General features: G+C 34.5%; 1 long non-coding RNA gene across 1 annotated transcript in view; it reads left to right on the top strand.

Annotated features, from left to right (window-relative positions):
* The window catches only part of LOC135415967 (uncharacterized), a 69,494-nt gene that overhangs the window by 16,813 nt on the left and 29,861 nt on the right, over window positions 1-22,820 (top strand). The window contains exon 2 of the long non-coding RNA XR_010431372.1: window positions 8,119-8,297. This is a non-coding gene — a long non-coding RNA (uncharacterized LOC135415967). The remainder of the gene's footprint in view (window positions 1-8,118; window positions 8,298-22,820) is intronic.

The following is a 22,820-nucleotide window of genomic DNA, read 5'->3' as shown; positions in this document are numbered from 1 at the left end:
CAAACATAGTGGTGTTCTGCTGTCTTGACACTGTCCCTACATGTTTGGGCTGGACAGGAGAACGAGTAAGAAGAGACTCTGTCCCCTAAAGACAACTCATTTATTTTCAATCTGCCTCCACCATTGCTTTTGTGCAGAGCTCACGAACTAGATGAACACGGCTTATGAAAAACAATTAATAAAGAAATGGGAAGCTGTCAAAAAAGGATAAAGAATCTTAAGTGCAACATATAATGTTAGAATGTTTAAAATCTATTGTCCTCTAGTCAGTGGCAAAATGTTTAGCTTGTGACAAGTCTTGCAATATGTCCACGATAGCATGTAAACACAGTACAGCTAGTTGTATCTGGCACACAAGCAGTCTAAGTTGCTTCTGACAGCCAGATAACCAGAAGCTTATTTAGATTTAGGGGGTGGTGGTGATGAGTCTTTGCCAGTTGTAGAAATAGTAGCCTAACAACTTGTAATACATATAATTACTCTCCATATCCCCTGGTCAGCATATCTTCTGATATGTAAATTAGATGGAGCAAGCAGATGTATAACCTAGGAAGCATTCCAGATTCATCTTGATAAAAGTATGGTATTCATACTGGGCAGTGTTCCTTTGTCTATAACAATGCTACACCAAAAATACATGCAATGTAAAAATAAACCTATTGACCATTTCCAGGGGCTACAGTCTAAATGGAATATTTTCATTCCACCTGCCATATCTAATAAGCAGTATTAATTATCAGCATCACCATCACATGAAGGTAGATATGTGACAAAAACATAGGAAGAGATGATAGAAACTGCAAACATTTTATAAAGAAATTTCTAAAACTTTTGAATTTACCTAAAAAGTGAAAAAACAAGGAAATATGAAGATGACAGTGGTAAAACTCTTTGATAAAAAAGCTACTTTTATGTGCATTTGAAAGATTTAGAGAGCTCTCTACCTACTTACCTACCTACTTACCTATTACATTTGTCTCCTGCACAAACACTGAATCATAAAATCATAGAATGACTTGGGTTGGAAGGGTCCTTAAAGATCATGTAGTTCCACAAATTCCAATGTCCCAAGACCCTGACACTAGACAACATAGAGACTTCTAAAACAAATCATTTTTATTTCTTATTGAAAGGAATAGTCAGGGGGCACTTAAAATACTGATTTTATTTTATTTCTTCAACTAATACTAAGGCTTCTTGAGCTCTGTTTGGTAATTTAACTAACTTCTAAAATAGTGAAAGTTAACATATGCCATATATGTTACCATTTGTATTTACAATAGTATAGAAAGAGTTTTGATTTGAGGTGGGAGTTGTTTGGGTTTTTTGTGGGGTTCTATTTTTTAGGGTTTTTTTTGTTTTGGTTGGTTGGGTTTTTTGTTGTTGTTTTGATTTGGGTGTTTTGGTCTCTCATGACAGTGCTTATGTGAAGCAAACTAGTTGTCTGAAGATATTCAGATTTAGGAACACTATGAGTGGATTAAATCTTGTATTTTAGGAAACATCACGATTTGGCATATTGTCCCACACTGTAAAAATAAAGCCTTTTTTTTTTGAGATTAAGTTGTTGACACAGTTAGGATGACTTTATTAAGACATGATTTTCACTCTTTAATGAAGCATCTGAAATAATGTAGCAAATCAAATCCATACTTGGTGTAACTGTTGAGTGCTGTTATTCTTTTGGTATATTATGAAAACATTGTAAAAGCTGAGCATTTTTTTGCTAACTCATGGAAAAAAAGTTTGTGGGGTTTTTTTTGTTTTGTTTTTGTTCTTGGCTAGATTCCCCAAAGAGAATTGAATTGCAAGGTATGGCTTTTTCTTTGTTAATGTATTTATTCTATCATATTAGCTTGTGTTATGGTAATGGAGTTAAGGTTATCATAACTTGAGATTATTTTTCAATACAGATATTTTGGATCAAACCAACTACTACAAGAGCATTCCATGAGCTAATCGCTGGAATGTTTCTTGATACACTCAGGCTATCTTCTTTTAGTCACAGTAAATACAAAGCACTTTATATTGTTTTAAATTACTTGTCTTATGCTCCTAAGAAAAAATATTCAACGAGGATAGAATAATCTGATTTTATTTTTTTTTTAAATTTTCTATTAGGGCATGCAGTGTTTGCTTACAATGTATGTATTTATTGACCTGATACATTCCACTGAATGTCCGAGTGAGACAGTAAATTATATTTTTTCTTACTAGGCCATCAGGTGGGTAATGACGTATTTTCTTACCTTTCCAACTTCTAAAATTCTTAGTTTTCTTTACTGACGGTTGTGAGCTGTTGCCTTCACTCTGTGCATCTTCAGACTTTTTAAACTGGGAAAGCTTATCTTGACCTTCTCTCAGAAATATTTCTGGAATAGCCTTGAATGAGATATCAACTAAAGGAACCCTTCCAAGGAAAACTTTCAATTGAGTGAGCAAATCAAATTGTGTGCAGTGCATATGGGTTCGAACACAATGCAAATAAAGGTTGTGGGTTTGATTCCCATAGGGGCCATTCACTTATGTGTTGGACTCGATGATCCTTATGGGTCCTTTCCAACTCAGAATATGCTGTGATTCTGTGATATAAGCTGGAGAGTTTTCTATCAATCCCACAGGCTTTTCAAATGAAATTTTCAAATCTTTATTAATATTAGGTTGATAAAATCCATGAGATGAAGTCTGGACACTCTGTAAGAACAAACTATGATTTTAACTGCTCTCTATGCACAGATGATGAAATGGCATCAGATTCAGTGATTTTGTTTCAGCCTAAGGAACAATGATTTATAATACATAGGGAAATTTATTAGCTAGAGAAAGAATTAATACACTCTAATCTGTGTAAATAATTTTATAGTTTACCTGAAGTTTTGAGGAAACCAGTTTCTGTTCAATTTACTAGTCTGACCCTTATATAAGCCTTTTTATAGTTCAAAAATGTTTAAATGTTTATTTTATGGGCAATGTTTTTGATTTCTAAATTCTCAGCATTGCTTTCTCTTTGATCTGTTGGCCTCATCTCTGCTTTTCAAACTGTTATTTAAATAAAGTTATCTATCTTATCTATCTTCTGACAGAATTTAAGACCACAGAACTGAGTTGGATCAGATTGGTATTGCCATTACTTCCCTTAAAACCTTAGGCTTGATAAAGAAAACAGAACTTAAAGAAAATTTACTATGCACAAATGCTTGATCTCTAAAATTGATGTTTGCTTATTTTCTGCTATGAGTTCAACCTTTGTTGGCTGAACTACCATGTTGATTATTGAAAAAGGTAATGTTAAAGGAAAAATTGCTTGCACTTTTTGATACAGTCAGCAGAGGGCATTTATGGACTAACTCAAGACATATTTCTGCATTCACTATGGGAATTCTGAGAAATGTTCTGAATGACACCATATTGCTATGAAAACTAAATCACTACTTTTAAACATGGAAAGCTTTGATTTAAAATGAGATATTAATCACAAAGAGGGAAGAAAGAGTGGTGACCAAAATAATTTTTGGCTTCTCTAGAATTAATTGACTGCATTATATATATCAGATACCATGTATTTTCCACCATGGAAAAAAAACGTAATGAGAAAAGGAAAAAAAAGGAGTAAACATTGCTTGTTTTCTTTCATCATTTTACAGATATATAATATATAGTTGGAAGAAGAAGCTAGTTCTTTTTAAGACTACTACAATGGAATAAAAATCGAGCATTGTTGTGGGGTTTTTTTAAAGATGATTTTATCTTTTGTGCTGGAAGATGTGCTAATTTATATTATTTAATACCTGCCTTTCAATGAATATAATAATAAATAATCTAATAAAACTATGGAGACTTTGAAGAAATAGTTAGGGGTCAGATAGTAAAAGCTGTTGTGATATTCAAAATGTATAGGCAGGTCCAGAATATAAATTTACTTAAATACTTATAAAATCAATATTAACCAATTTTGATTATCGGCTTACATGAATATCCAAAGCTCTGTATTTCACTTGTGGCTGTATTTCATAATGAAATAACATCTTTAGAAGTACTTTCTTTATAAAGAAGAGTGTCATTTTGGCCCAGTATTCTCAAAATAAAGATCTTGTCAGTATGAACTCTATAAAATAGAACTGAAATCCTGAAGAGACATGCATTAGACAGGAAATCTTATAAAGTAAATTCCAGATTTGATAATAATAACTAAATACTCTGGTAACTTGAGTTTTATTTATCAGTAAATGAGTTAAATGGAAAGAAAATGCAGGGTGCAAAACTAAGAGAAAAGGCCTACAGATCAGTAAAAGAACAAATGTTCTCTTTGGGTGGGTATTTGCACTCTCCTTAGTTCCAAGTTAGTAGGTTTCAGTAAAGAAATAAAATAAAAACATTATTTTAGAAAACATCTTTTTTAAGTTTCACATCGTTGTTCTAACTTTAACAGATCACAGTCATGGGCAAAAATAAATTTAAGTCTGAAACCTTGTTGAGAGAATTGCCCTATATTTAGTAACAAGCAAATCATGCTTTTTTGGTAATATGAGTATATTGCATGCTCTTTCTTTTCCACATTTTTTTTTCCTTTGAAAAAGTTTATACTTTGTTTATTGCAAAGCAGCATTTTTGTATGTATTTTTAAGCCGAGGCTTTCAGATTGTAGTTCAGTGCAAGTTTGAAATATTTCTATGCCTTCCATTTTTTTTACGCTTTTATGATACAATCACACTATAGTAGTCCATGTCATTGCACGATGTTTTCAGTCACCTTTATCCCTTGTGAGTGAATATAGATATTCCCCTAAATGTTCTATGTTGGCTAAAAAATTTTAACTTACATAGTGTAAATCAGATGTTTCCAAGTCAAAAGAAACCGCAATAAATATATTGGCTGTGTAATAGAGATACAAAATAACAGAAATAATATACTTGAAATCTTCTAATTACAGCTGCAACCTTCACTTGAATGTCTCTGAGAAGTTTAGAGTTAACACATTTAATACCTTGAAGTTCAGGAGAACCCTCCTGTTAGAGCATTGCATGAAATATGCCTCCGAATAAGAGGTTACTGCTGACAATGCCTTGCTCTTCTACTTCTACTTCAGGTGTTTTCGGCTGTTATTTCAGTAACAAAAGAGGAGGTGACTAGCTACCTTGGGCACCAGATCATCAACAGATCAGATCATCAACAGTGTTATATTTAAGCTAGAATAATGAATTACATGATAAAATTATACTTTCTGTATTGTAGAAAAAACCCAATTCACTGACTGTTACAAAGACATTACTGGTAGTAGAAAAGAGACACAATTTCTGAAGTGTCTTCTTGTTGACCGTGCACATAATTGGTAAAAATTTTACTTGAACTATATTTAATTTACTCTTATCAAAGCTATTTTTCCAGAGGCCGTGCTTTAATAATGTAACAGATAAATAAATAAAAGTTAAAAGACAATAGTTAGAGTTGATCTTTTCTTTCTTTGGCTGCATAATCTTTTAGAGCTGTGAATTATATAGTAGTCTCTTACTTCGTTCTCTGAATGCTTTGAGATACTTCATGGAAATCTGCATTATGCATGCTGACTGCTTTGGAATAACCAGTTTAGGAATATTATAGATTTATATACATCTACATTTTTAAATATATGTATGGGCATATATATATATACCCATGCATGCAAGCATTGCCTCTATATAAATATATGCAGACAATTGTCAATTTGCATTTTTTCCTTCTTCACTGCATAAATCCAAGAGGCCAAAGATTTACAGACTTAAGAAATAACAAGGATTTTTCTTGCAGAATTTTTATAACATTTATGATTTTTTTGTAAATTACATAAATTTGATAAAGTTATCATAGTCCTAAAATACTTGTGCCACAACGAGCTAATCACACTCTCAAAGGACCTGGAATACATGTAGTCTTCAGGTGTATCGCTTCATAAATGAAATTCAGATATCATTAATATCAGAAGAGAAACTTGGTGAATAATTTCTTTCTCTGTGGTATAAAAGTCTGTGACATAAATAAATTAACAAACTTTTAACCAGGCTACAGGGTTCAGTAAAAGGCAAAGTCTGGAGTTTGGCTTGAAAAAGAAATGGCACTAGGATCAGGAAGAAGGCACCAAGACAGAATTTAGCACTCTGGAATTCCAGAGTGGACGAGGTCTAATGAGAATTATATGGAAAACATGGAAAAAGAGAATGTAGAGGGAGGAAAACAATGGCTTCTGGGACTTGAAAAAACAGTTACAGTCAGTAGGACACAAGGACAGTGCAGACTTTCTTCAAGCCACTGCATTTCAACAAAATAGTCATCATGCTCATTTTCATGTGGCATTGTAGCAGATTATATAGTTCACCTGAGGTTATCTTAACTAGTGATTATCTTAACTGGACAGATATGATAAGGGGAAAATGAGTAAAAGTGATGTAGCATTACTAAAAGAGAGACAAGAATGAACTGGATTTAAAACAAATGGTTAAACTAGCAGATTACGGGTTTTCACTGAGGCTCTTGTGGTATCTGATGCTACTTAGTATTTTCACTAATAACAGTGACCAAAAAAAAAATTTTGTTTTGAAATTTTCTAATGACACAAGACAGAGAGTCATAATCAAAATATTCCGCAGAAAGGCATCACTAACGAGTGAAATTAAAGAAATGCGATGAAATGTGCATGATTAATCATTTTCTGGAAAATATAATGGAGAGAAGCACTTCTTAGATTTATTTGACTCATGTTCATTGCCAAATGATAGATAAAAAAGCAAAGACAGTCCTCTACCTTACTAACTTTGATTTAATCAAGGTATTTCCGGAAGAGCTGTGTACTTGCCAATACCATTGCACAAGAAACTGGTAGGATCATTTTACTACTCTATGTAGTTGTGGTCATCTGTATTCACTGAAGATAAACTCATATCAAAGTCAATGAAGAGAACTACCGGGATGGTTGGGGGAAGGGATTAATTGCCTTGATTAGTGTAGACAGATGAAGTACAGAGAGATGTCGCAAACAATTCAGGAGCACGTGAATATCAAGAACGCTCTGCCTGCAGTGCAGTGCAGGCAAGCTGCTTAGCCAGCTTTAAGGGCTTGATAAATGTATACATAGATATTGCTTGTCTGTATGGTGGCATTGTGATGGACTTAGTGATTCTGAAATTGCTTTCCAAGAAGGCAGCAGTAACAGAACATAAACTTTGGCACTAGTGGAGACGTAGCCTGTACGTATAGGCCTGCAGGTTAAAAATGTTTGCTCTTTTTGTGTTTATTAGATGTGCAACTGCATGGAATTACACAGCATGGCTAAAACATACAACATTCAGATACAAAATAAGCTCTACTCTCATCTATACTGTTTACTTAGAGGAAATTGTAAACTGTAAGTCATGGTATTTGTTTCTAGTCAGACATACTTTAATCCCCATGATCATGCCCTTCCATTGCCGCCATTAGAGATTTATGGTGGAATAAGAGGAATCTCACTGTAAGAAGTGCTAAATGCAGACTTTTATTTATATTGATTGAAATAAATATTTTTAAAATATTTTTTTAAATAATTGTGAAGAAGTATGAACAGAAAGAATTTTTGGATGCTATAATTTATGACTTCATAGCTGACAGATTGGCTGACAAAGATCGGTGATGCTATGGATAATAGATCTGCTCCCATCTGTGGGGAGAGAAACACTTTGAATGGCAGTTTTGGAACCTCTCTGCTAGACAAAGGTAGCAACAGAATGTTAGAAATATCTGAGGTAGAAGTGGGGAGATGAGCAAGGGAAGGTCTTGAAAAGAGTTATTGTCCTTCCAGATCAAGAAAATAGCAACATTCTTTTTAATTTTTTTTCCCTCTGTCTATGAAAAAGAAATATAAATTGAATCTAAAGAATTTTGAGTGGACTGATTTGTTTCCCAGGGATTCTCACTGAGTGGGTCAAAATGAGAGTAATATATTAATGAATTAATTCAAACTCAAAAACTTTTTTCGGCAAAGCACTAAAGACTTGTGACTAATTGCATGAGCTAAAAGGTATTAATGACAATTAGACCACTGTTTATGAGTACAGGATCTCTGAAGACTGTCATCAAGCACCTTGGTTTTTGTTCTGCATTCTCTTGTAGAAGTCACAGTGATGGTTGAGAAGATATACCAGCCATTCCGGCATCTTTGTTGCTGAGATAGTCATCTCTTGTAAAAGGGCCTTTGAGGACAATGATTTCTCAAACATGGACCCATAGTTGCCGGAACTTTTTTGCAGGCACTCAACTCATCTACATCTGCTCTGTAAACAGCTGTTCAGGTGAGCCTTGTGTTGTTATCTGTTATTCTTTTTCATAGCAGTGGAGAAAGGAAGAAACTTTATTACTCCTAGTTAGCGGCTTTGTTTCTCTGCTAGAGCTTAACACCCCGTCAGGGGAGTTGGTCAGCAAAATGAAGCCTTACATTTCACATCCTAATACATGTTCTTCAATATCCACCAGTGAATTAATGTAGCACGTTGTGCTTTGGAGTGTGGGCATACATATTAACTTTCCTTTCCTCCGCATGTGAAACAATCCGCAAAGAAACAACATAATCAACTGTGGACTGCAACAACACAATACAAGATATGAGAGTGCTTGTACTTGTGATATACAAAGCACATGCCTTCACTTGTCTGAGCATCAGTTTTCCAGTGAATAAAGAATGGTTAAAAATATTTGTCTGATAAGAATGACTGTAGTGTGCAAACACTTGTTAGCTTCCACTGTCCGTGTAGTTCATTAGGGTTTTTTAAATGTTCACGAGTGAAAATAGGGGTATGGAAGGACGTACTTCTCAAGTTTCTGGAAATAACCACATCATAAATAATGAAATGTCACTATTTTGAAAATGTCATTATTTTCTTCTAAATCAACTGCACATTGGAAAGTAGATATTTTTTTTTTTGCTGTTGTTGAAAACAAATAAATAATACCTTTCTTGTGAGTATTTTGCCCAGTTCTAACGTTTCAGAAGCAGTGTTGGATGCTTAAAGCATTTGTGATATAAAATAACACTGCTTCAACTTTCAAGCCTGCAATGATAATAATTAATACTTTCTATCAGTGATTTATATTCACTGCAAGTACCAGTAACATTAGTGACATTGTTAAAAGTTCCTTATCTGAATGCTGCTGAGATAGATGAGATGCATGATTTTGGATCATAATGCTGTATCATTTAAACCTGGATTTACTTGCCACCATTTTTCCTGGCTTCTACATGAAATGGTGCTTTGTAGAGATTATTTTTGGACCCAAAATGTTAACTATTCATTAGAATGCACTGTACAAACTTAGAAACATGATGAATAGTATTTTAGGCATAAGCATTTTAAACATATTTGTTCTGTGTTTAAATGTCAGAACAAAGCATATTACAGGAAAAACACCTACAAATGCAAAAATGCAGTAAAGCCATAAAATATGGGTTAAAAATTTCCATATTTGATCTGGATAGCAAATTATAGAGAGAGCAAAAACCCCCTACGCATAACTATAGCTGCCAATTCTGGATCTTTCAAAAAGCAAGGGCAGGATACCAAGTACATGATTCTGCCTTGTGCCAAGCAAGCATCTATGAAAATGTCACCTTTATGCAAGTGAAACACAAAACGAGTAGAATTTGCCCTTAAATGTGAGGGGGAAAATGTTCTGAAAATAAACAAATTGCTTTTTACTGCTAATTAAAACATGAATCAATAAATATTTTCAAAGTTAAATAATACTGTTCCTCTCAAGCTGAGCACCAATCTGCTGGGCTCCAGCCAGAAGAGAATCTTTTCTAGCATAGTTACAAACAACTGATGAGTGGAGCTGAAAACAGAAACATGAATACAACTTTCACAGTAATTCAAACAAAACTGCATGACTTTAACATATCATTTAAAGGTTCTTTACTCTTTCCACCTTTTTGTATAGTGGTCAGTACATTGCTGGTGAGATAATGACCTACAAGGAGCAGTCAGATTACAGTAATTAACATGTCAGTTTCAAAATAAACACCATTTGGTTCAACAAAGCCTGCAGCTAGGATAACGTCAGGACTAGGAAGACATTTGAAACCCAATTGAAACAAACCTACTGTTTCTGAACTGAAAACATGCAGTAGCATCCTGTGTTACTGTAGTCTTACAAAACTGCTGTTGCTGGCTACCTGAAATTGATTTCTAGACTAGGAAGATGCTTAAGACAGACTCCTTGCTCTGAATGCAGAATCTGATAGATCCTCACTTCTTGTCCTCTTGCACTCGATATCTTTGGTTTTCCCACAACAATTTTTAAAAAGTGATCCTATGATTAGAGAAACAGATCCCCAATTAATATTAGGTACTCTTGTTGCTTTGCATATTGATTATGGTGTAGAGGGGACAACAAGGGTCACTTGAATTACAGAAAGGTAGCTACTAAGATTTCATAGTTGAACCCGTCATGGTTGCTGAGCTCTCAAGAGTAAAGCCAAGTCCTATTTTGTTACTTACATAACAATTCAACTTAACATGAGAGTACTGAATATTCTGTGAAAAAATTTACACTGAACATACCTCGGCGATTATACAAGTTTCCTTTTCTCTCTCTGGCACCTATTCTGACCATAACAAACAAATTAAACCCCCACAACATTCCTACCCACAACTTAATTTTTAAAAGAATGGAAAAGGTGTCTATACCTGAACTGTGGGAACACTACATTCCACATAAACTCCTTTTGCATCTGTTTCTGTCATATACCATTAAAACAAAAACAGGAAAAAAAGTAGTTTATATTATCCTTTAAACAGCACTGTAACATTAAGAAGGCAAAGTTTTGTTTGTTTGGTTTTTTTTAAAATTTTTTTTCATTGTGGGGTACATTTGCGAAAGTCCTAATAATATCAGTATCACTGATATTCACTGTATCACCAGTGAAACTGAGTGATGTAATATCCCTAGAAATTTCCAGTTGCCATAGATGTTACAGCCAAAAACCTGAGTAAGCAGTTTCAATTTAAATGCATATTCCTGGAGTTGCAGGTCCTGATTTTTTTGTGGCAGGTCCAAAATGTTAGGCCTTACATACATGCACACACTCAATCCCCTTGTGCCTTTAAACCCCAAGAAGTGGTTGTATACCGTATATTCTGGACAAATTTATCACATTATATTTTATGTCTCTTAGAGCTTAAACTAAGCAACCTCAGGTAGTGGACACAGTACACTAAATTTCCAGGCAAAATAATCAACAGAACAGTGTGACTGAATTCTAGGTTAAGCAATCCTCAGAGTCACTGCTGACTCTGCTGACAACATTTCAAATATCTGGATTTTATATCAAGCCTATTATTTTAGGACTAGCTACAGTACTTGAAACTTTAAAGTTACTCAATCAGTGTCAAAATTAACAGGGGAGATATTTCTAAGTCTTATTGCCAGGCATGGAATGAAAGTTTCAGTCCTATTCAATGATATTGGACAGACTTCTAGCAAGTACAAGAATAAGCACACTCTTACCACTCTTACAGACTGTTCTGGCCAAGGATTTGCCTAGCCCATGGCTATGTCTGATCTCTGCTTTCAAGAGGAATATTCTGGACTCTTACTCTGCATCCCAGCCTTCCGCTCAGTCACTGTCTTGGCTGTCTCAGTTTTGCTTGCCTACAGCTCTGCTACTCCTTTGTGGGTAGTGTGGGGGTATATATATGTATATTGCATATATATTTTGGAGCACTTGGATGATAGGTTTTACAGCATTTGAATGATGAGTGCTAAAAAATACTGAGCAGTATGTGAAATCAGGTGGTATGGAAATATCAGGAACAGTAAGTGGTAATGATAGTAGTGTCATCGGTGGTGGGGTGATGGCACAGCATAGGCTTGGGGGCCCTGAGCCAGCTTATGATTCTGAGTATGCTTCTGAGTGTGTTTCTGAAGTAGCACAGCCTCTGCTTAGATGTGGTTAATAGCACAGCATACGGAACAGCCATATAGGAGCACTCTGGGAGGTATAATGGATGGGAGAGCATGTGTTCTGCCAAAATATTTGAAAGTCCTATTTATTACTCCACTATGTGGTAATCTGAATGTGATTAAGTAATGTTGAGATCTAAATAATCTATTGGTTAGTGAAGTAAAAGGTTATGCTTGCTTTCACACTGCAGTCATTTACATTGTCTTTGTGGCGAATTGTGGCAGGATGCAAAAGAGGTTGCATTATACAAGCATAAATAAAGAACAGTAGAATTTATACCAAATAAGTTTGCTAAACCTTGCATTAATGAAAACTTCAAAGAGTTACTGTAGCTGCTGCATGGCAGTAGGAGTAGGCTGAGGATAATTGTAGGAATACAGATATATTATTAGAAAGAACACTCTTCTGCTTCCAGCTGCATTACTTCAAACGTACTTAATGGTATACTTTACCATCTTTTGTGTTTAAGCATAGGGCACCAGTATATAGATAAATAAGCCTACCTCTCACTCTCCCTTTTTTTTTGCAATTAAATGCACTACATGCATGCATGGACATGGACTGGAACAGAAAGCATTACATCACTTACAGGGTAGGGCCCAGGGAATACTTTACAATTCCCATACGGCTGTTCTTTACTTAGTATTAATACTTTACCTTTCAACTTTCTATTTTTTTATTCTATTTCTTCTTCCTTTAAAATAGGGAGAAACAGACAATGAAGTGCAATGTGATGGATTAAATAAAACTGGAAAATGAAGGACAGACTAATTTTTGTGCTTTGTAGAATATTCATATGGAGCTTTAAAAAAGTAAAAACAAAGAAACAGTCCTTTCTGAACTCACAGGACTATGATGTAAACATACATAAAAGGAGGATTTCAAAGCATTTACTCTACTATTGTGGGTCATATATGTTCTTCGTACAGAGACAGAAGTTTAGAATAATACCCTTGAGGTTTTACAAAGAAATTATACAAAGGAGACCAAATTCTTCAAATGCTAAAGCTGAGCATAGTTTCAGCACTGTTAATTTGGTCCCTTTATGCATGTATCACAATTATGGTTCTTTACTGGAGCCTATCTATTTTTGTATAGTCTCTGCCTCTTTTGATGAATGATTAGTTATTTAATATTTGACCAATTATTCAAAGTGTGATCTCTTTTTTTTTCAGTATGCAACACAGATTTCTTCTTCTATATTTTGATACTACAGCATCTAAATGCTATAAAAAGTTAATTAACTTATCTTCAAAAAGTTCTGTGAAGATAGATGGTGTTATTATCCCTCCTCTGCAGATGGCAACCTGGGGTATAGAGAAATTTTTGTTTTCACTGAAAGAGATCCAGCTACTCTGGAAGAAATAGAATAGGATCATCTAGCGAAGGCCGGTGTCATTATGCATTAATACCAAAGTATTAATTGGAATATTTTAGGAAATTCAGTATCCTTATTTATTTTGATTCATTAGCTGAGAAAACAAGCATCTGACGTTTTGAACAGTTTTGAACTAAAAATAAAGGACTTTCATGTCAAGAGGAAGACTTATGAATCTACAGAATTTATGGTATCAGATGCCAATTCTTATGTGGACCAACTCCGGTCCATGTATGAAATTATTAATGTCATATCTACTTTTTAACTGCAGAAGAGTGAGGCTCTCTGAACTTCTGTTTTCAACCCTAATTGTAGAACGTAACGATCAGTCTACTCTGCCTTTCCTGGTCATGTCCAGCCCACTTCTCCCTTCAGCCCTCCCTTTGCAATTGTCCAGTATCTTCATACTGATCCTATTCCCCTCTGTAAATGTGTTGCTCAAGCTTCTGCTACCTTCCTCTGATTTTTGGCTATATTTCTGCATATTGTGTGCAAATGCTTACTTTAGTCAGGCCATACCTACCTCTGCCCACCATACCCACTGCCTGACAACCAAAAGGGGACAATAATTACAGATCTGGAAGGTCAAGGTCTTTTGTCAGATTGGAGATGGACTTCCCAGAGGGAAGAACTCTGACTACACATGAACTCAGTTTTTTCGCACAGTCCTGCAATGGTGTTAATTTTAAACAAATTTCAATGTGTACATCAAATGTTTGTTGCCTGTTACTCTTGACAGGACCATGAGCTGCCTTGTACTAGAGCATCTGAGCAAATGAACTACAGTAATTCCATAATTTTTTGACATGAACCAAATGGAGTAGGGGCTTGTTTTGCTTGTCGTAAGTTTTTTCCTTCTACTTGTTTTAGAAACAGCAGCTCTATTTTACTTTTTCTTTTTTCTTTTTTAAATATACACCTGCATGTATGCACACACTAATAATTAAATAGCTTGAAGCAAAATACTGAAATGCCAAATTTCAGGTAGCAATTTGGGTAGGGTTCAGGTAAGTTTGCTAAATTTTGGCAAAACTCTAACATGTTGAAAAAAATATTTGTTATAATAGAAAGGAATTGAACAACTGTAGTTCTGGGAGTAGTGCCTGGGACAATGAATCATGCAATTTAATCGACTACATGGAAAAATCCAAGAGCAAAATTCTCTGAAAGTTCCCAGCCCTCTTTTTTTATGCTTGAGAAGGCATAAACTAACACTGGACCTGCAGATATTATTATTAAGGCATGGTTTGTTTACACCATTGCAGGCTTCACTGTCTTGCATCACATGTTGTCAGTCTATCTATATCCCATCTTCCATGCCAACATTTTCTGATAAGAACATTTTTTCTTTTGAAATTATAAACATATTTTAATTAACATTTCCTGCATGTTAATTTACTTTGCAACAGATTTTAAAAGAAATTATTTTAATTGTAGTTTTCTATCTTCATTGCTATTTCGTCAATGACAATTTCACCTTTTATTTAAAATATTTGTCTGTCAAACCAAACACTTTCCTGTCTATTGACTTGATAGACATCTTTTATTGTTGTTAAGGCTTAAACATTCCAGGGATGAAGAAATATTTAAGAAACTTAACTGATTAATATGCTCACCAAGAAATGTTCACACTACATTTTTCCAAGAAAATTCACAGGCTACTGGGCATCCATAAATCATCTGCCTAAGAAAAAAAAAATTAAAATAGTACTAAATTAAAAATTTTCTTTATGGCCCATTTTCCACTTAGGTGCTCCCAGCTATAAAAGAGTTTTCAAAGAAAGCTAGCCATTGTTTTGCTAATTTAAAGTTCTGTGAAATTAATCTGAAATTAATCCCTTTACCTCTCTTGATATCTTTCTGACAACCTTCTAATCTCTTCAAACTGTTGGTTAAAAAGTGCACCACTAAATCAGCCTGTCATCAATTTTGTCTCTCACCACAGTGACTCAAAGAGTTGCATCAGCTAGATCATTTAAAGAAACCACAACTTTTTCAAAGAACATCTGCTGCTGTAATTTATAATGTATAACATAATCTGACATCCAAATTTGACAGAGTTTGGTAATGTCTTCCAATGAGGGGTTGTGAGAGATTCTGTCCTGGGATGCTACAAACAAAGAGGCAATAAATTATTAAGAGATACAACTACCAATCTAATAAGATAAAGAAAAATAATCAATCTCTGCTTTAAATACTGACAAATATGATGCCATGCAGACTCCTTTTTAAACAGCCTGTTTTAATTTTAAGTATGTGCTGGTTTCTCAGGACATAATTTCCTGAGATTAGTGAATATGAATGAAAGTGCTAAGTGCTGACAATTTGAATTCTCACTTCTCTTAACACTCAAGTGCTAAATATTGCCCAAACTTTTGCTAAAATGTTAAGTATCTATCTTTTTTTTTTCACTGGTAAATTACCATTGATTTGAAGATCTGACAGCTACAGCCATAGTATAGTAGGAAGAAGTTAGTGTATAGGAGAGGCAAATTCCAAATCACAATGAGAAAAAAACATCCAATTTTCAGGAGGAAGTAAACTACTCTATTTCTGAGAGAGAGAGAGAGCAAGAGGGTAAGTCAAGGTGGGCTCAGTCTAGGCAGAAGCATCAGAAGAGTGGAAGTACTGTGGGTAGTGAGCAGTAGTCTGCAGAAATAATAGCATTTCCAGGGACAAATTCTCACTAAAAGTCTGTCATCAAGGCAGTTACTTTTGTGACTGAAATTCATCAAATTGTTTCATATCTACATGCTGGGTGTACAGGTACTGTAAGATGAAATTGGGGAAAGGAAACCTATAAGAGATCTGCAGAGATAAAGCGGATTAGATAAATACACAAGTTGCATTTAGAGAACTTCTATTAGTACCATCTGGCAATGAAAATATTGGTTGCTATCATGCCATTGCACTGGAACATGGGTATCTTTTTTGCTAGCTTCCTGTAAATGCTCTGGTATGGAAAGTTGCTTTCAATGCACATGAAAAATAATGGAAAGGAGGAAAAGAGCTGGTGGAAAGCAGGTTCATATTTTTTAATGGAAAAGTTATCCACTCAGCAACAAAGGTGCTGAAGTTCCCAGTTTGAAAGTACTTTACAATCAGAGGCCTCATCAAGAGAGTCATTTTCAAAAAAGCACCACACTCCCTCATTGCAAATGAATAAAAAGCTGAGAAAACAAGCAGAGAATAAAGCTACTCTCAGCCTGGGGTTGGCTCCGTAGTGCGGCCTAAATCAATCCCCATCTTTTTTTATGCAGAGTGCACTTACATGCTGATGTGACGGCACAGTTTTGTACCCAGGTTTGGTAACTTAAAAGAGGCTTAAACAGTTCTTAAAATCCTTTAAAGGAGAAGGCATGTTGTCTGTAGTAAATACAAATGTATACTGCAATTATAAACCAGAATTCCTTTCCATTAGAAATAGAATATTGTTTCTATTTTTTTATGTTGTTTTGATTTTAAATTAATTGTATTCTCTTATAGACTCTCTGGATCTTACTCATTTTTATCTTTGCAGCATAAAATAATGTAAAAATAAGTGGTGTCTTACCAATGTGAGCAGATTGTGCTATCTTCATTTTCCAGGACTTTGTACCCTTAGTACACGCTGTCAATAATCCAGTGCTATGATTACATTAAATTAAAATTATATAAAAATATTTTGTGTGAAACTAGAAAGTTTTGGTTCCTTTCATTTTCCTACTCTCGCCTGAGTCTTTTAGGCCTTCCAACGCTTCACCAAAACACTTTTTTTTAAATGACAGTTTAATGCCTTATATTTAAATGTCCCCAGAATTATGCTTGAAGAAAAATACAAAATATTGCGAAGACTGTAACAAATAGAAAAAGTGTCATCACAACTACAAGTCTATTTCAATTTGCATTTCTGCACATAATTTTAAAAGAAAGTTATCTTTTCAAAATACAAAATAGGTGGCAAATGCCCTAACTAACCATGAAGTGGATAGTACAGTGGTGAATACCCTGAATTATCAGTCTGCATCTCCTGTTTCTGCATATAATGCGATCTGACAGATCGCATTCTTCTTATAGAAATAAGAAGGAAATAAGAAGGAGCTCTACTAGGTGGGATGTGAAACTGAGTTTATCATGTTACATCAATATCCTGAAATTTTCCATCTAGGCAGGATGTGGAAAATTGTTTTATTGATTAAGGGGTATTTTAAAACATCCTAAAAGATCTATCTTTTAAAATATCCATCTTTTAAATATGGCAGTACAGTACCATAACATGACACTCCTACATCATGATTTTGATGATGTATAAAACAGATAATGACAAACATCAGCTGCACTGCATGTGTTCCTCATGATGTTCATAAACTATGGTTTAGGAATGCACATATTCAAGAACTGGCAGAAATCGTGTACACTATTCTCGTGCAGGGAATAATGTACTACGAAATAGAATAAACTTTGTTTATCTGCCCATGTACTTCTGCTACTAATACTGAAAGATGCATGTATTTTTTAAAATAGTCTGCTTTCTGTTTGAAACTTCCAGAAGAATTCCCCTTACCTGCACCAGAAAGCATAATCATATTCTAAGAATGAATTTTGATGCATCAAATTTGTGGCTACCAGTTACCAGATTAGATAATAGTATCATAATTATGTTCATCATTACCAAGAAAAACAAGCAAACAAAACACCACAAAAAGCCCCTTTACACCAAGATCTATCATTTATTTATGATTTATCTACCTGTTTTTGGCAAAGATGAAATTACCAAAATTCAATGCCACATTTGGAACTCTTACTTTTTAAGAATTTCATGTTCAGAGATGTTATTATGAGGACTGTAAATTACAATCCTAATTTGTACCTCTATGGATCTAGCTGTCTACTCTATTAAAACATAATAATTTTAAAAAAAAAAAGAAACAGGCAGTGAAGATCTGTTGCTTGAATGTCATTATCTGTCATTCCTTACTAGGCTTACAAGGCCCACTTTGAAGATCATGCTGCTTTTTTATACTTGCTGGGTATCCATTCCTTAGACCTCATTTGCTTTGGTGGTTCAAGCTGTCAAGTGCTCAGAGTGTGTGGCAGCAATTTTGCAAGTTCCCTGAAGTGCTTAGTCCCTACTTAGTCTTTTAAACAGAAGACTATTTCTGCTTACCTACGAAAGCTCACAGTTACGCTAGTTAAAATCCAGCTATCTCAACTGACTTTAACTTAAGACAACATAAATAGCAGAATCTGGTTATTTACATAATTTTCAATCTGTGTTGTACAGAATATGTATGGTAACAAAAATGATGTCATATTTGTGCTAATAAAGCAGTATTTTATACTTCTACACTCAATATTGTAATTCTAAAAAAATCTGCTCTATATATGGGCATGAAAGAATATCTATTTCAAATGTTCTTGTGAAAACTATTGCTGAAATCCCACAACCCATTTCTAAAACTTTTCCAGAAAAGTGATCTATTAAAAAAGGCTCAAATATTTCTGAGATAGCACTGTGCTAATGTGATGCCTGGGTGATACTGGAGGACATATCAATGAATTAATGGCATGCAATTGGAATTTCACCTTTCTCTGAAACATCAGATATGGGTTATTGATGGGGCAATATTTATGGATCAGCAACTCAGTTGTTACATTGCAGTTCTTGAACAACTGAATTTCAGTAGAAAGGTTCTGAGTTTAAATTTTCAAGATTAACAAGACATCATTCCCTTACAAAAGCAAGTGTGTATATCCATATCTGGAATATACCTATTCCCAGTCAATTCCTCATATGACCTTCTTGTGCTATACTCTGCTTGTGATACACCCGTCAAGATTCTCTAAAGTCTTGACATAGGCACCTATGAAAGACTGAGATTTACAGCTCATACTCTTGTTCTTGACTGACTCTCAAATAATCCCTTTCTGTTTTGTCTCACTATATCTCTAGAGGCCAAAATGTTTCTGATAAATTTTGTTATGATTAACAAAATGTTATAATCTGGTTATATTTAACAAGAAGCTAGACAATATAAGTGCTTGGCTGCTATGTTTAAACCTGCATCTGGTGACAATGCAGTCTTAGAAAGGACATAATTTAGTCCTCTTCAGGTTAGGGCACTGAACACCAAAGAGTTGAAAGAGAAAGTAAAAAAAGGGACACGTTAGTTCACTGACCTGTGATGGATATTTCCTACTAGAATAGTCAGGGTCTTGGTAACTCAGTCTCAATTTCAAAAGGTTGAATATTTTTTCAGGCACAGACATGGTTCTTTTTCATCATTATTATGCTGAGTTTTGAGAACACTGTCCTAGCATCCTACTGTGTAAGAATTTTGCATGAGAATTGGTAAACATTGCTTTGGGATAATCCCCAACTTTATTTTGTTCCCTATATAGAAGAAGTGTATCTGTACAAGAACAAAATTGAATTTCACCACTGGGGGAGAAATCATAATGGTTTTCCCATACTCATCAGTTTGTATTGATTTCTATGAGCTTATATAGGTCTGAGCATGTTTTCAGGGAAAAGCATATTTCTTTTAATTTCAGTATGAAATCTTGGATTCTGCCTCCTGTCTCTAAAGAACAGTTATCTTTTAAAAGAGCCTTAATAAATGAGTGGGACAACATTTACAAAGTACCATTTGTGCATTCTGCAGCAGTCCTCACACTGTCTGTTAAATGAAATTGGCCTTCACTTCTGTTTCTGAATGTGATGAATGGCATCATTCAATAATATACGTTTGTCGAGTTGCAATCTTGTGCAGTGTCAAGCGAGGATCAGTCTGCATATAAAATATATTCTCTAATTAAAAAAAAAAACAAGACAGAAAGTGGCAGGAAAAAACTTTGGTGCCACTATATATGTTATCAAAATTACAGAGAGGGCTTTGATCATTGGAAATGTTGTTTCACATTGAGTTTCTCATGCATAAGCTGGTGAAGTGAATTGTACTTTGGGTTTTTAATTTTAAAAAAAATACCCTTATCCCTGCAAAATCATTTTTTATTGATGAAAATAGGTATTTCAAGGTGTGAGTAGAAAGGCAAATATTATGCATTTTTATGTGCTAAATAAAAAAAATCAGGATACACATGCACAAATGCCTGTTTCTGGATGAGGAACCTCTTCCCTTTGCAATTTCAGAAGGGATGTAAAATTGTAATTTCTAACCTAACAGCAATTTTTTTAGGGTTTTTTCTTTCCTAAAAAAGAAAACTGACAAGCCATATACTATTCAGCAATTCCACGATAAATATAATTTTTCAAAAATATTTAAATAAGATTGTGGCCTTCCTCAATGAATAATGAGAATCCATCAATACTAATCATAACTGTTTAAGGCACATTCATTGCAAACCACAAAAAATAAAAAAATACAATTAATGGCATATTGAGTGGATCAAGTTTTATTTGCGCTAAACCTACTCTCTCAGGAGCATTTTCTATTAACATTGCTTTCTACAAGTGATAGAAGTTTTAACCTTGGCGTAGCAGATAAGCCATTGATCTGTCAGCAGACTTTTCCCTACCTCCCACAGTATGGGGCTTCAAAAGTTTGTTTGGAAATGAAACCAAATTCTATGTTTCCTCTACAGATGGTTGACCTCTTTCAGTTAGTGGCTGCATTACTCATTTAAACAATTATACAGGTCAGAATGGTGTAATCTAAATTATTTAGTCTCTGAGTGTTTTTCAGACACCACTGACAGTCCGAGAGGATCCAGCTGCTGGTTGTACCTGGATTTGAACTCCATGAGATAACAGAGCTTTGGTTAAGAATTTCAGTCACCATACATTTTTTCGTTTGCAAAAATATGTACCACAAGCAAACCGCTCCTAAAAGAACGCAACTGCGCAGGTATCAGAATATGCCAATAGCAAGACTAACATTTCCCAGACCAAATGTTCAAAGCAGTTTTTACTCTATCTGAATAAAAATACCTGGATGCTCCTCCAGCATGCAAATCTTAAAAATATCTTTTCTTGTTTGTCCCCCACAGGGAGCAATTCAAGTCTACCAAACAGTCTAGCAAAATATTATGATAACCTTTTCTATCCTAATTTGTACTGGAGGCTGTGTGTGTGCTAGGATCAACATTAATTACTGTATAACATTTCAGCTGTGTAGTTCATAGAAATGTCAGGGAGTTAGCTAAAGGGGATATGGGGTCCTGATATCAGCAGGGGGTAAGTGGCCTCAGCCATTGTGCAGCATGTGGATGATGGGAATTTACAAAAATAGAATCCATAACTGAGGTGTTAAAGCTAACTAACCCCAATAAAAAGTTCTTTTTCACCAAGAAAACCATAACGTAGATGAAGTGTTCACCAGCAATTACTTGCATTTTCTAATAAAATCAAAGTTAATAAAGTCTGGAATTCAACAATTAGCAAAACAGACTGTAATAATGATTCTACATAATAAGTGATCTACTTTGTTAAAGTTAATATATCAGTTTGAATTAATGCATTTTAAATTCAGATTCCTTTTGCAGCTTGAATCCAAACTAATTACAGGTTTTAAATTGTCACTAGTAGGAGCTCAGCCAAGGCATATTTCCTCTCTTCTTTAGTTGCACCCTGAGAATTCATGAATCAATTTTTTTCTGGGTCATGACTTTGCCCCGCCAGGAGCGGAGAAAACCCTTCAGTGTGAAGAAAATGTAATGGCAGAGATCCCAGTACAGGCAGAATTTGCACGCAAATGGCAAGGAAGTAAATGGCAGGGAACTTTCCAATGCATGAGAAAGAAACCTTAAAATCATTTGTAGTAATCCAAATGGCAGTGAATTAAGCAAATAGTTTTAAGCACAGCAGTATCCATGTCTGTCTTGGCAATTTAAGATTGTTGGATGATTTAGGAGAGGGCTGCTTTTGCAAGCCTTTTTTTTAAACAGTAGAGGTCACCTTAGTACAAGTCTCTTCTAAAAAAACAGCACACAACAACAATAAAAAACCCTTTTCTACCCTGAAAAATTATGCACTTCAAAGTACTCACAACTTCCTTCCAATGTTTTATATAAACTAAAAAAAAAAGATTATATTGTCAGTTTAATTTCATTATATTTAGCTATAGGGATTATTCAATATGAAAAGAGGATTTTTTCTAAGTACATTTACAGTTTTAATCAGTGATCTACACATACAATTCATTCAAATATCTGAAAATTGGTTTGTGTTTTAAGCTTTACAATTATATAAAGATCTGTCAGGACTACATATTTTTTGTCTTTTATATTTACCATCGAGAAAAATGTGACAAAGTAATTTGTTTCTTGGGAGGAGATACTCAGACATAAATTGCATCTATCAAAATTCACTCATCTTCATTAAAAAAAAAAGCATTCAGAAGCCTGACAAATCAACAAAAGATTTGGTAAATTAGCATAAAATATATCCAGCTTAATACAAATTGACAAAGCTCTTTCTACAGTATTTGTTTTCATGGCATGGCTACCTTTTATCAGCATTGTACCTAACATCACCGT

The sequence above is a fragment of the Pseudopipra pipra genome, chromosome 6 (assembly GCF_036250125.1).
Source record: "Pseudopipra pipra isolate bDixPip1 chromosome 6, bDixPip1.hap1, whole genome shotgun sequence".
NCBI lineage: Eukaryota > Metazoa > Chordata > Aves > Passeriformes > Pipridae > Pseudopipra > Pseudopipra pipra.
This window is presented reverse-complemented; position numbering and strand designations above follow the sequence as displayed.